This window comes from Equus quagga, chromosome 13 (genome assembly GCF_021613505.1).
Source record: "Equus quagga isolate Etosha38 chromosome 13, UCLA_HA_Equagga_1.0, whole genome shotgun sequence".
Classification (NCBI taxonomy): Eukaryota; Metazoa; Chordata; class Mammalia; order Perissodactyla; family Equidae; genus Equus; species Equus quagga.
Window position 1 is genome coordinate 31,950,798 of NC_060279.1, and position 12,734 is coordinate 31,963,531.

Sequence of the window (12,734 nt, forward strand, 5' to 3'; positions counted from 1 at the left end):
CATGGCAGTGTCAAAAGCCTCATTGTTTACGGGAAAAGTCTTGTGAGTGGTAGATGCCTTCCCCATCGAGCCTTGGGAAACTGCCCTGTCCTCCTGGTGCTCTCCTCTTTGTTCTGCCCTCCAAGAGTGCTTTAAGCACTTGTTCCCCGGAAGCCCGGACAGCTTCTCATTTCTTCCTGTGTACGTGCAGATTCTTCAGTTGGTCTGTGTCTTATGTGGGTGATAAATTTCTTCTGATTTCTAGAAACTCAGCTTAGACACGCTTCTTCTGAGAAAGCTTCTCTGCCCTTGCCTGCCTTGGAGTCATAAATTTCCTCTTCTTGTGCCACTTCTGTCCTTTAAATATTTTTCTGTTCCTACCTATAACATACAGCGTTGTAATTATTACTTATGGTAGAGCAGGGGGGGTCTCTAGGGTATGGACTGTGCCAGGTTAATTGCTGAACCTCCAGCAATGCCTGGATAGCAATCCATAGCAGGCCCACAATACAGGCTTTCTGATGGATAACTGAGGGGCACTACTTGGAGAAGTCACAAAAACAAGGACTGGAGTATATTAGAACATCTGGACAACAGTCCAAAATCTGAAGTGACAACAGTGCAATCAGATTTGGGTACATCACTGGCATAAGAAGAAAGGAAAGCAGAAAGCAGCTCCAGGATTTGAAGTCAGAGATGGAAGTCCACTCTCACATAAGCCCAGTGCTTCTGCACTTCACTCTTAAACTCATCTCTGGGACAGATGTACGAGATCGCCCCACGAGATGGATCGGGTCACACTGGACTCTTCAGACACACATGCAGAGCAGCATGAATCACCTGCCCTCAGTGTTCCACTATTTGCCATTTAGGGCTGGGGTTGGGAAATGTAATTCTGTTTATGCAGTGAGATAGTTCTGCAGAGGCAGAAGGCTGACTGATTCAGGCCCTTAAATATATAACTAGAGAAATAATCTATCTACAAATTAAGGGTGTTGCAAAGGTTCTGTATGCGTCAAAAGGGATAAGCAAAGTCTTAATTTCTTGTCTTGCAATTCTTACATCCTCCCCCTGCCTCAGCCTCAAAAGGCATAAACAGGCTCATATAGGCTTCCTGGGGAATTCTCCAAAAGCCATGCACGCTGTGGGCACTCTGAAGTTGGCCCTTGGGTGTAGAGAGTGCTTTAGCAAGCAATCTTTGCTCTTTGTTTACTTGTGTAGGCATCAGGCCAGAAAGACAGGCTGACTCCATCTGTAATGAGAGAAGTCTTTTTGAGAATGTAGCCTCATCTTCTCTGTGTTTTGTGGATGAGCCTTTTGCCGTGATACCAGCGGTGCAGCTGCTAAACCAGAACTCAGGTATTAGAGAAGTGCTAAACTCAATAGCCTTCTTCTCAGAGGGTCAGCTTTTGGGTTTCCTGTGCATTATGCAGCCACTCAACCCATGAGTGAAACTCCAGTTCTATCCTCTGCCACCCTCCCTACCATCTCTCACCTGCACCCTACACACACTCAAGACTCTGGTCTCTGTTTGAACCCTTGGGACCACAGTGCTGAAGTGTACTGCTCCACCCTGCAGAAGTGTGTGAGCTGCCTTTCTTACATTCTTCTCCCCTCTGCGTCTTCTGAGGGCAGGAAACTTGTCTTATTTAACCTTATATCCCTAGTGCTCAGTCCAGGGTTTAGCTCACAGAATATGCTTAATTATTGCTTGTAGAATTGATGAATGAATTAAGAAAATGTAAAAACAAGAGAGAGAGATAGTAAAACCTGGAGACAGTACAGGGACAGAGTTTAGAGAATTAAAGAATGCTAAAGTAAGAATGTTTGTAGAAATTATTTAGTTCAACTTGTTAATTGTGCAGATGAGGGCCATGGTGAGGAGGCTCACTTACTCTCAGTGAGATGAGAAGCCATTGGAAAGCTTTGAGCAGAATATTGACTTATGAGTTCAGCAAGGTAACTCTGACTGTTGGGTTGTGAATAGACTGCAGGGGAAAGGATGGAAGCAGGAGGCCCGGCCAGGAGACTATCACACTAATCCAGGAGCAGAAAGATTGCAGGTTAGGCAGGGTATTGTCAGTGGGGGGTTGATAAGAGGTCAGATTCTGCATATGTTTGGAACAGCTGGAAATATTTGCAGATGAACTGCATGTGAGGTGTCAGAGAAAGAAGAGAGTTAAGGATGATTCCAAGGTTTTGGCCTGAGCAAAGGTAGGATGAACTTTTCATTAGTTGAGACAGAAAAGACTGTGGGAGGAACAGATTTGGGAGGGAGAATCAGGAGCTTTGCATGGACATGTTAAGTTTGCAATACTTATTAGATGGCCACATTTAAAAGTCTAGTATGCACTTGGATATAAATTTTGGACTTCAGGGGAGAGATCTGGACTAGAGATATAAATGTGGAAGTGTCAACATATAAAAAGTACTTAAACCTATCAGACAAGACCACCAAGGGGTGAGAGTAGAGAGAAAAGAGATCCTAGGGCTTAGCACTGAGGCTCTCTAGCATTTAAAGGATGGGAGAATGAAGAGGAAGCAAGGAGATTGAGAAGGGGCAGATAATGAAGTAGGAGAGAACCAGGAGAGGTTGGTGTCATGGAAGCAAGTAAAGATAGAATGCCGAGGGGGAGACCCTGATTAACTGTGTGAGACAGATGCTGCTCACAGGTGAAGCGAGACAAGTGCTGACAACTGGGTTTGGATTAGCAATGAGGAGGTTCCTGATGCTCTTGACAAGAGTAGTTTATGTGGAGAAGTGGGAGCACAAGCCTGATTGAGTGCAATCAAGAGAGAAGGAGAGGAGAGGAATTAGAGACAGCAACAAGTACCCACAGTTCTTTTAAGGAGTTCAGTTGAAACAGGAGCAGAGAAATGGGGGTGTGAGTTGATGGGGGAGCAACAGGGGTCAACAAAGGTTTTTTGTGTTTTGTTTTTGTTTTTGATGAGAGAAATAATAGCATATTTGTTTGTGGATGGGAGTTATCCAATAGAGAATAGAATCCCTTGCATGTGCTTGTGAGTAAGAAGTGAGAGACAGTTACTTCATTCAATAGAATTAATTCACTTAAACTCAATTCAACTCAACTAAATTCAATTCAATTCAACAAAGATTTATTGGCAATCTACATAGGGTAAGGCACTATTCTACATGGGATGCAACTGTGAATAACATAGACAGAGATTCCTGTCATTGTCTAGCAGAGGGAGTCAGGTAAACAACAGACATAATTAAGTAAATTATATAACATATTAGGAGATAATAAATCCTAGGCAGAGGACAATATAGAACAAACTGACAGGGGTTAAGAATACCAGGCATGGGTTGCAATTTTCAGTAGAGAGGTCTGGGTAGGTCTTGTCGAGAAGGTAAGGGAGTCGGCTATGCCCATCTCATTGAAAGAGTATTCCACATAAGGGGAACAGCCATTATACTCTAAAGAAGGAGCAACGTCAGGGAGCACATCAAGATGAAAAGAATACATGGATAAAAAACTCTCATTGCCCTTTGGTTGCTTAATGGAAGCAATAGCCAGGGAGGATTTTGGTTAGGTTGAGAGAAAGAAAGAAGCTTAGAAGAAAATAAAGAGATATTGCCAAGAGCATGATGCAAGAGCATAAGAGGAAGGTTGTCCTGAGTGCCAGGAGATGAAGAAGTTCTGAGTGTGTTAACACTTAAAAATAAACGTTTCAGATAAACAACCCCACTCTAGCTCCTGTCCCACAGTTCTTTAATTTTCTTAGTTGTGACTCCTGAGTTCAGCACCTGGAACCTAGTCCATACAGACACACGTGTTTGCTTATCCTTCTTCTGGCATAAAGGACCTGCTTCTTACTTGGCATCACTGGAGCACCTCAGCAGAGCACAGAGGTTTGGTACCCCAATGCCCCCCAAGCCACCATAAACCTCTGACCAAGCTCCTGAGTGGAGTAGAAGTGATGGAAAGTGGCAACAAAGAGAAGCATCCAGACTAGTCAGACCTGCTCCCCCATTATGTTCACAAATGATCCCCATTTGTTTCTTGCCATAAACTTCAATAAAGGTAGTGTTTCTCACAGTTTATTTTGAGGATCTTGTTAAAATGCAGATTCTAATTCAGTAGGTCTGAAGTGGGCCTGAGAATCTGAATTTCTAAGAAGCCCCAAGAGGATGTAGACGCTGCTGGTCCTCAGGCCAGTCTGAGTAACAAGGGACCAGGATACTCTTCTTTAGTATATTCTTTGCACAGAAATCTAAGAAGGCTCAAAAACCATTGACTTGTATTTGCCTGGTATATCTATTCCCATACTTCCACTTCCAATCTTTTCAAAATATCATTTTATTTTAGTGTATTTTTTAATAAACAATCTATATTGTAGTTGTATTCTTTAAAGCACACAATCTTATATTCTCTGTCTGTTGATAAAGGGCACTATGTTGACATACATTTCACTTAATTACATGTATTGGAATTTAATTTTCTATTTATATGTCCATTAATTATTTTATGCCTTTTATTTTTATTCTCTTGTAACTTTTTTTCTTTTTACCAGCTTGGACAAGCTTTTGTTTAATATTCCCTCTATTCCTTTTTAGTTTGAAATTTTCATAGTGAAATATCTAAAATAAAACTTCTAGAATTCCAAGTGTATATTGATATATCAATTAATATATTGGTAAACACACATTTGATGCAGGAGATATGCTTACATAAATACCAAAATTTGCCACAAGAAGTAGATAAATGTTAACAAAAAGCATGAAATACTTGACTAATACATTTAATAAATACATTTAGTCGGACTCAACAAAAAGATAATGTATTCTTTTTTATTATTTCATGTTCTTGCACAGAGAAAATTTAATTATTTTTTAAAAATCAACAACTTCTACTCTACCTGGAAGTTAAAGAGCACAGTCCTGAAAAATCCTTGGATCAAAGAAGAAATCAAAATCAAAAAATACAATTTAAGAAAGTAATTAAAGGAAGAACACATCAAACCCAAACTTCTAGGATATAACTTAAAACTACACCAACTGTATTTTTTATATTATCTCTTTAAAAAATGAAAAGGACATCTAGTTTAAAAAGTTAGAAAAAAACAATAAAAGAAACCAAAGAGAAGAGAATTAATAGAGACAAAGCTGAAGTTAACACAAAGCATAAATTATTAGAAAGATAAATAAAATGTAAAGTTGGTTCTGTGAGATCTATAAAAAGGATAAACTCCCATGTTAGATGGAGTAGGCAAAAATGTAGTATTAAAATTTTTAAAGGATGTATTAACATAGATATTTAAAAGACTAAAAGAACTACTAAAGAACATATTTGCAATGCTCTAACAAAATTTTTTTAAAAACCTAAATAATATTCTATCCAAATAAAAATTATCAAAATTGACTCAAGAAAGAATAGAATATCTAAACAGATCAATAACTATAGAAGAGATTGAAAATGTAACTAAAGAACTACCATTTTCTCAGCACCATATGTAACCTCTGTGCAAGGCAAATTGGTAATATCTACCTAAATTACACAGGCACATACCCTCTGACAGAGCAATTTCATATCTGGTAACCTATCATACAGACATTTAGTAAACATGTGAACAATGTACTTTCACACATGTGAAACAGCATAAGTCCAAGGTTATTCATTAAAATATTGCTTAAAATATGAAAATATTGGAAAAATTCTAAATATGACATTGAGTTAATGAAATTATGATACATTGATTCAATGGAATACTATAAAACTGAAAAATTCTTTTACAAATTACAGTTTTAAATGAAGAAACAAGATTCAGAATTATGTGTACAATGTATGACTATTTTTGGTAGATGGGAAGTATATGTATGTGTTTGTTTCTATAAACATAAAACATCCCTGGAAGGATTCATACACACACACACACACCATTGACTTCCTATGATGATGGGAGTGGAATACCAAGAGATGGCTGGAAGGAAGACTTTTCATCCTATACTCTTATATTTTAAAATTTTTGTGCCATGTGAATGTATTTCCCAATCAAAAACCTAAATAAAATTACTAGGTACAATTTATAGATTTTTTTTGTAAGACTCCTAAGTAAATATCAAACAACAGTTATTTTACATGTTATTTAAATTATCTAAGAACACAGAAAAAGATATAAAAGTCCTCAATCTTTTAAAAAGCTAGTATTTTCTTAATGCTAGGTAAGGTGATTTAAAGAAAGAAGAGTTATAAACCAATTTAATTTAAAGAAAAATGGATACAGAAATTCCAAATAAAATATTAGCAAATGAAATCATCAGAGATTAAGAGTAAAATATACTATGACTAAGTAGTATAGGATCCAGGAATACAGGAATCTCTTGACATTAGGGAATCTATCTATGTACCATTTCATCAGCAAATTAAAGGAGAAAAAAAGTATATTAGATAAGTATCTGCTAAAATGGTATTTGAAAGATATTCAGCAAATATTACTACTGAGAATTTGGAAAACATCATTTTGAGTAGAAAATAAAACAAGTAGTAGAATGATATGTAGGTTATGATAGTGTTTACATAGGTTTAAATTTCATAAAGCAATAATCTATTGCTTCTGGTCACATACAACACAGAGTAAAAGTATAAAAACATAGATGGAAAGAATGCATGCCAATTTCAAGAAAAAAATAAAAATTATAAGTCCCATATTCATTAACACTAGTGGTGAACAGAGCTGATGCTGGATCCCGTCTGCCTACAACTGAGTGCCGGGTCTACCACTTAGTGGTTGCATGTGTGACCTGGGGCAAGTGGTTTTACTTCTATTCTTCAGTTTCATGATCCTTAAAAGTGTATAATGATAATCCCTACCTCATAGGCTTGTTGTTAGGGTTAAATAAATTGAGACTCATAAAGAGCTTGGAACAGTATTTGGCACAAAGTAAAGATTCAATGAATGTTAGTTGTTATAGTAAATGTGGCTGCTACTGAAGATGATGATGATGGTGGTGATAAATTCAACCTTATCTAGAAATTATAACCAAAGTCAGAAGTTACATATTTAATTGGAATTCAATAAGTAAACTTGTAAAAGTAGGAGCCTAGTGATACAGGTGATTTGGAAAAAAAAAAAAGCAGTCTTTCAGCAAATACACTTCGTCAGTTAGTTAAGAAAAAGGCTAGTAAATATTTAAATACAAGGTACCACAAATTTAAGTTAATATATACTTAGTCTGTATCTTATTATGAAGTTGAATTTATAAATTTGTTTACTAAGAAGAGCAAAGAATGTTCCTGTAATATCAAAGATTTGTTTTAATACTTCCAAGGACTGTTGGCTTAAAATCTTAAGACGAACAATGCTTGTTGCATGATACTACATTAGAAACGTATTTATGGTAGAATATTATGTGCTTATCCAGTACACACAAACAGACAAATTTGGAAACTGTGTCAGTCACACAGATTGAGTTTACCCACCAACCCTGTGATTTCACTCATCCAGTTCTACTTAACTAAAATAGAATAAAAGAATTGTGGACATTTTCTGAAAATGAGCAACACAAATAAAGCATTTCCTTAAAATAAAATTGAACGTCACAAGTAAAAATAAAAGTTGAAGAACCAACGCAGAATCTTGGTGTTCCTTGGCGGGTCCTATTCTTGGAGACAGCTGGCTAAGTTAAATGCAGTTGATCTTCAGGGATCAGCCATTGCTCATCTCTGCAGACTCACCCTTCATCATTTGCAGCCTCACCTGCCTCCTTTGCTCTTCCTGCGCTGCTCTTCCCTCCGTGCGCCTTGTTTTCCATCACTTCCAAGTGTTTTCGAGTGGTGTTCCCTCATCTTGGGTCACGCCTTCCCCTCTCGTCTTCTGGCTGACTCCCACTAATGCTTCAGGTACCAGCGAGGCTGTCTCTTTCTTCACAAGGCCTCCCGTGAAGTCTCTTTCTTCATGAGGCCTCAGTGGGATGAAAGCCACTTGTAATTATTCCATTGGGCTCTTCTCAGCGTGATAATTGCTTATTTATGGGTCTGTCACTATAGTATAATCTCCTTGAGGACGGGGGCTATGTCTTTCCTACTTTTCTTCTATGTTTTGTTCCCGCTGTGTAGTACAGTGCTTGGTATATAGCAAGAATTCAGTACATATTTGTTGAAGGAAGAGAGAGAGGGAGGAAAAAAGGAAGAGAGAAGGGATCAAACATATTTAACCTACAGAAGGCAGAGTTTGGTATTTCAGTAAAATCTAGGATAATCATATGTCATTTATCACTCAACCGGGACACTTCTGAGAGTGAAAGAGAGGCACTATTCATAAATTCACAGACACAACAGGCATAGAAAGGAGTCATCTTGGGAAAATCGAGGGTGATATTGACTACCCGAAAGTCCCTAGATGTCCTAGTCAATGCCTCTGTTCACTCACGTGTGTGTTTCCTCTGTGAGCGTTGCTATTCATTTCCTTGCCTTTGCTTACCTGGCAATCCCCTTGCTCTTCAATTCAAAATCAAGCTTCCATAACATTTTTTTGTGTGTGAAGTTTTTCTTCCCTGATCTTCCCCAGGCAGAATTGACCATTCCTTTCACTATTGTATACAATAGTGGAGTGGCTTTCTGTGAAGCAATCTTAGTATCTGATATATCTCATCCCTTCCAAGGGGTTACCAAAAACTTAATAAGTTTTCTAAAACAAAGACAGTGATCTCAACTACCTGTCATTTAAGGGAAGATTTTTTTACTTTTAACTAAAACACATCTGTTATAAAAGGAATACAATTAGGCTACGAGGTCTGTGGTTCTCAAACCGGGGATATTTTACCCCCCGGGAATATCTGCCAATGTCTCTTTTTGGTTCTCACAACCTGTGGTTGGGAGTGCTACTAGCATAAAGTGGGTAGCAGCCAGGGATGCTGTTAAACGTCCTGCAACACCACAGGACAGCTCCTCCTCCCTCCAAAAGAATCATCTAGCCCAATATGTCAATAGTGCCGAGCTTGAGAAACCTGTATTGGGTCAAGAAGATGAGTCCACTGATGGTGGCTTCAGCAAAGTTTAATTGTCTCACCTTGTGCCTGCCTCTCCTTCCAACTCCTGCACAATCATCTATGACTGGCATCTGCAAAATGTAGCCTAGCATGAACTCAGAGACCATTACTCTGATGGTGATATAATAAATTGTGATTTTTTACTCCATTCTTGACCTAGTTTGCTTGGATTAATTTTATAGTCTTTACAGAACTGGTAGGCTTTCATATGAAATGACTGCTGTGATTAGTCCAATCACATGATATAACTGATTCTACATCTGCTGGCAAAAAAAGAAGCAAATGATGAAAGGAAAGTTTGGGACTTGTAGCCTCCGTTTTCAGTGTCAGAGGAAATCACTAACAGGCATGGGAAAGAACTGAGGGTTTAGGAGAATGACATAACCCTGCTCCTCATATTTTCCTGAGATATAGCGTCAGGGCCATTTCCCTGGGTGCAAACATTGGGTTGTTATGAGAGCCAAGAAATGTGGAATGTCATTTGCCAAGCTTTTATACCTATTTTTTGTGTATGCTAAGTGTTTGTAATAGGCTTGTATATTTTAATGCTTTTGTCACCATCACACCTGCATTGTTACTTTTAGCCCAATATGTAATAATTATCTGCTTATGTGTTTGCCTCTTCCATGGACCTTGAGTTCCTTAATGGCAAGAGCTCCACATCTTATTCCCTAGGCTTGGCACAGCACCTGTGACATAGTGCACGTAAAATGCAGGCTCCTTGTGCTGAGTAGTTATAATAAGGCTAAGCTGTGTTTAGGCACAGATTGGAGTCCAAATTAAACTATTAATTAAAAGAAAAATAATGAAATGGGGTTTCAGTTGTCGAGCTGAGGTCAGTTGGGATCCAGTGAAAGATGTCAGGTGCATGGAAGATCAGAGTTATTCCAAACCAAGATCAAACACACTCAAAGTCAAAATTGGGAGCTATCAAGTAAGCACTCTACATTAGGGTCACAGGTAGTCTGAGGGTTGGACCTTTGTCAGAGCGAGGTTTGGGGGTTTTAAATACCAGGTCACAAATGATAGCATCTTCTATTCCCATTTACCCAGATGCAAAGATTGACTCCTGGTGTTCCATTTGCCTGCTTCTCCAGAGGATTCTGATACTTCCAGTCAGTAAATCATCAAATACTATTGTATACCTGCTATGCCAGGCACTGTATGGGCACCAATAATACAATGATGAAAAAAAGAGAGAGCCTGCCCTCAAAAGAAGAGTTTACACACACACACAGACCACATACACAGCTTCTATACCATATACACAAATGATGCACTTGCTGGGAAAGCCCCGTCTGAGAGTGGGGATTGAGAAATGAGTGAAGTCTCCAAAATCTTTTGCTCCTGACTTTGTCACTGCCTTCACTTCCTAACTAGAAGCCAAATCTGAAAGTGGAAACTCCATTCTTTTTTTTCTCTTTATTCCCTTTTTTTTGGGGGGGGGGTGAGGAAGATTGGCCCTGAGCCAACATCTGTTGCCAATCTTCTTCTTTTTGCTTGAGGAAGACTGTTGCTGAGCTGACATCTGTGCCAATTTTCCTCTATTTTATGTGAGATGCTGCCACAGTGTGGCTTGATCAGCAGTGCTATGTCCACACCTGGGATCCAAACCTGTGAACCTGGGGCTGCTGAATTGGAGTGCACAAACTTAACCACTACATCATTAGCTGGCCCTGGAAACTTCATTCTCAAATATGATCTTTTCTTTTCTCTGGATCTTTAGAGTAGTACCTGGAATGTAACAGGAACTTTTTAAAACCTAGCTATGATTGCTATCAACTTATTTTCTGTGATAGGAGTTTTGATAGGGGTTGATGGAAAAAGCATGAATTAAAGGAAGGAATCACCAAAGATGCAAAAGCAGGTATTGAGGGCAGCGAAATTAACTTTGCTTACTCTATGGCACATAGTAAACGCTGAATGTATAGCCTATGGTAAAGAGCTTAGATTTGCTTATTGAAGTAGCACACACTTTTTAAAAAGATAATAATCAATGGGTTGAAGATTATATTGTTGGTGGAAGTTTTGCATTGGACTGATCCTAGTTTGTTCTTTAAGTTTGAACATGAGTAGAAATTAGGAAGCTCATCTTATCTTCTGGGGCCAAAAGTTCTAAGGAAAGAAGTAGAAGGAATGTGTCTTCAAAGCTCAGAGAGACTTCCAAATCTCCTAAATACTTCTGCTTATTTTGGGTTAGGGTCTCCAGAAATTTTTGACCTCTCGGGAAAGTGAACTGATTGCCAAGATATAGTTCAGATTATTCTTTAAAATATTAAGACTCTCCATATGTAGTAGTTCTCTCCTCACTAAAACGCCTGAGTATTTAATATCTTCAATGTCACCAAGTTGTCTTGTCTCTTTGCTTTAAATAATTTAATCATTGAGGAAGTATTTTCTATTGAAGTTTTATTTTTTCCATTATAAACATAAACATCAAGGAAGAATTTCCTATTAAAATTTTATTTTTCCATCATAAAAATAATATAATAACATTGTAAAACTCTCAGGCATGTGAGAAAAATGTCACATAATCCTCCCACGCTAACTCAAAATTCCTAGCGTTTTGGTGTTTCTATCTCAGTCTTTTTTCTTATGCCTTTTTAACCTAGCCATAACCAAGAGATACATAGAGTTTTGCATTCTGCTTTTTTCTTAACATCATATTGAAGCATTGTTTTCACATGACTACATAGCTCCCTTAACCATCCCTTTAAATGACAGCGTTATCATGATGGTTAATTTTATGTTAACCTGGATAGGCTACGGTGTCCAGTTGTTTGATCAAACACTAGTCTAGAGTCCCTATGAAGGTATTTTTAACATGTGATTAAAACTTACAATCATTTGACTTTAACTAAAGCAGCTTACCCTCCATCATACGGGTTGGTCTCACCTAATCAGTTGAAGGCCTTAAGAGTAAAGACAGATTTCCCAAAGAAGAAGGAATTCTGCCTCAAGACTGCAAGACAGAAATCCTGTCTGAGTTTCCAGCCTGCTGGCCTGCCCTATGGATTTCGAATTCAAGACTATAACATCAACTCTTACCTGCATTTCCAGCCTGCCAGCCTGCCTTACAGATTTCAGAGTTGCCAGCCCCCAAAATCACAGGAGCCAATTTCTTAAAATAAATTTTTCTCTCTGTCTCTCTGTATATATATATATGCTATGCTATTGGTTCTATTTATGTGGTGAACCCTGACTGACACAATTATATTCTATTGTGCTGCTAAATTTACATAACTGGTATGCTATTGTTGGACATTTTAGTTTTTTCCAAATAATGCTACTTTAAATAACACGTCAGTAAACATATTTATACACTTGTGGCATATTTTAGATTACTCTATCTTAGAATAAATTCCTACAAGTTAACTATGGATCTTAATAATATGCCTACGTTGTTGACCTGTTCATATCTGCCAACAATATAATCTTCAGTCTATTGGCTATTATCTTTTCAATAAGCAATCTAAACTCCTTACCACAGAGTACACATTCAATGCTTACTATGTGCCAGGCTTTGTCTAGGTACAAAGAGCTTGCAAAAAGAAACAGAAAATTATGAAGCAGGAGAATCTAAATGTACAGTGCTCCAGGCAGAGGGAACAGAAAGTGCAAAGGAAAGATCCTTAAGTAAAAAACAAGCCTGACTTGATGAAAGAAAGCCAGTGTGGCTGGTGTATTGTGATCAACGAGGAGATTGCCATTGCCTGGACAGAAAGGCTTCAGTAAGCTGTGTGGG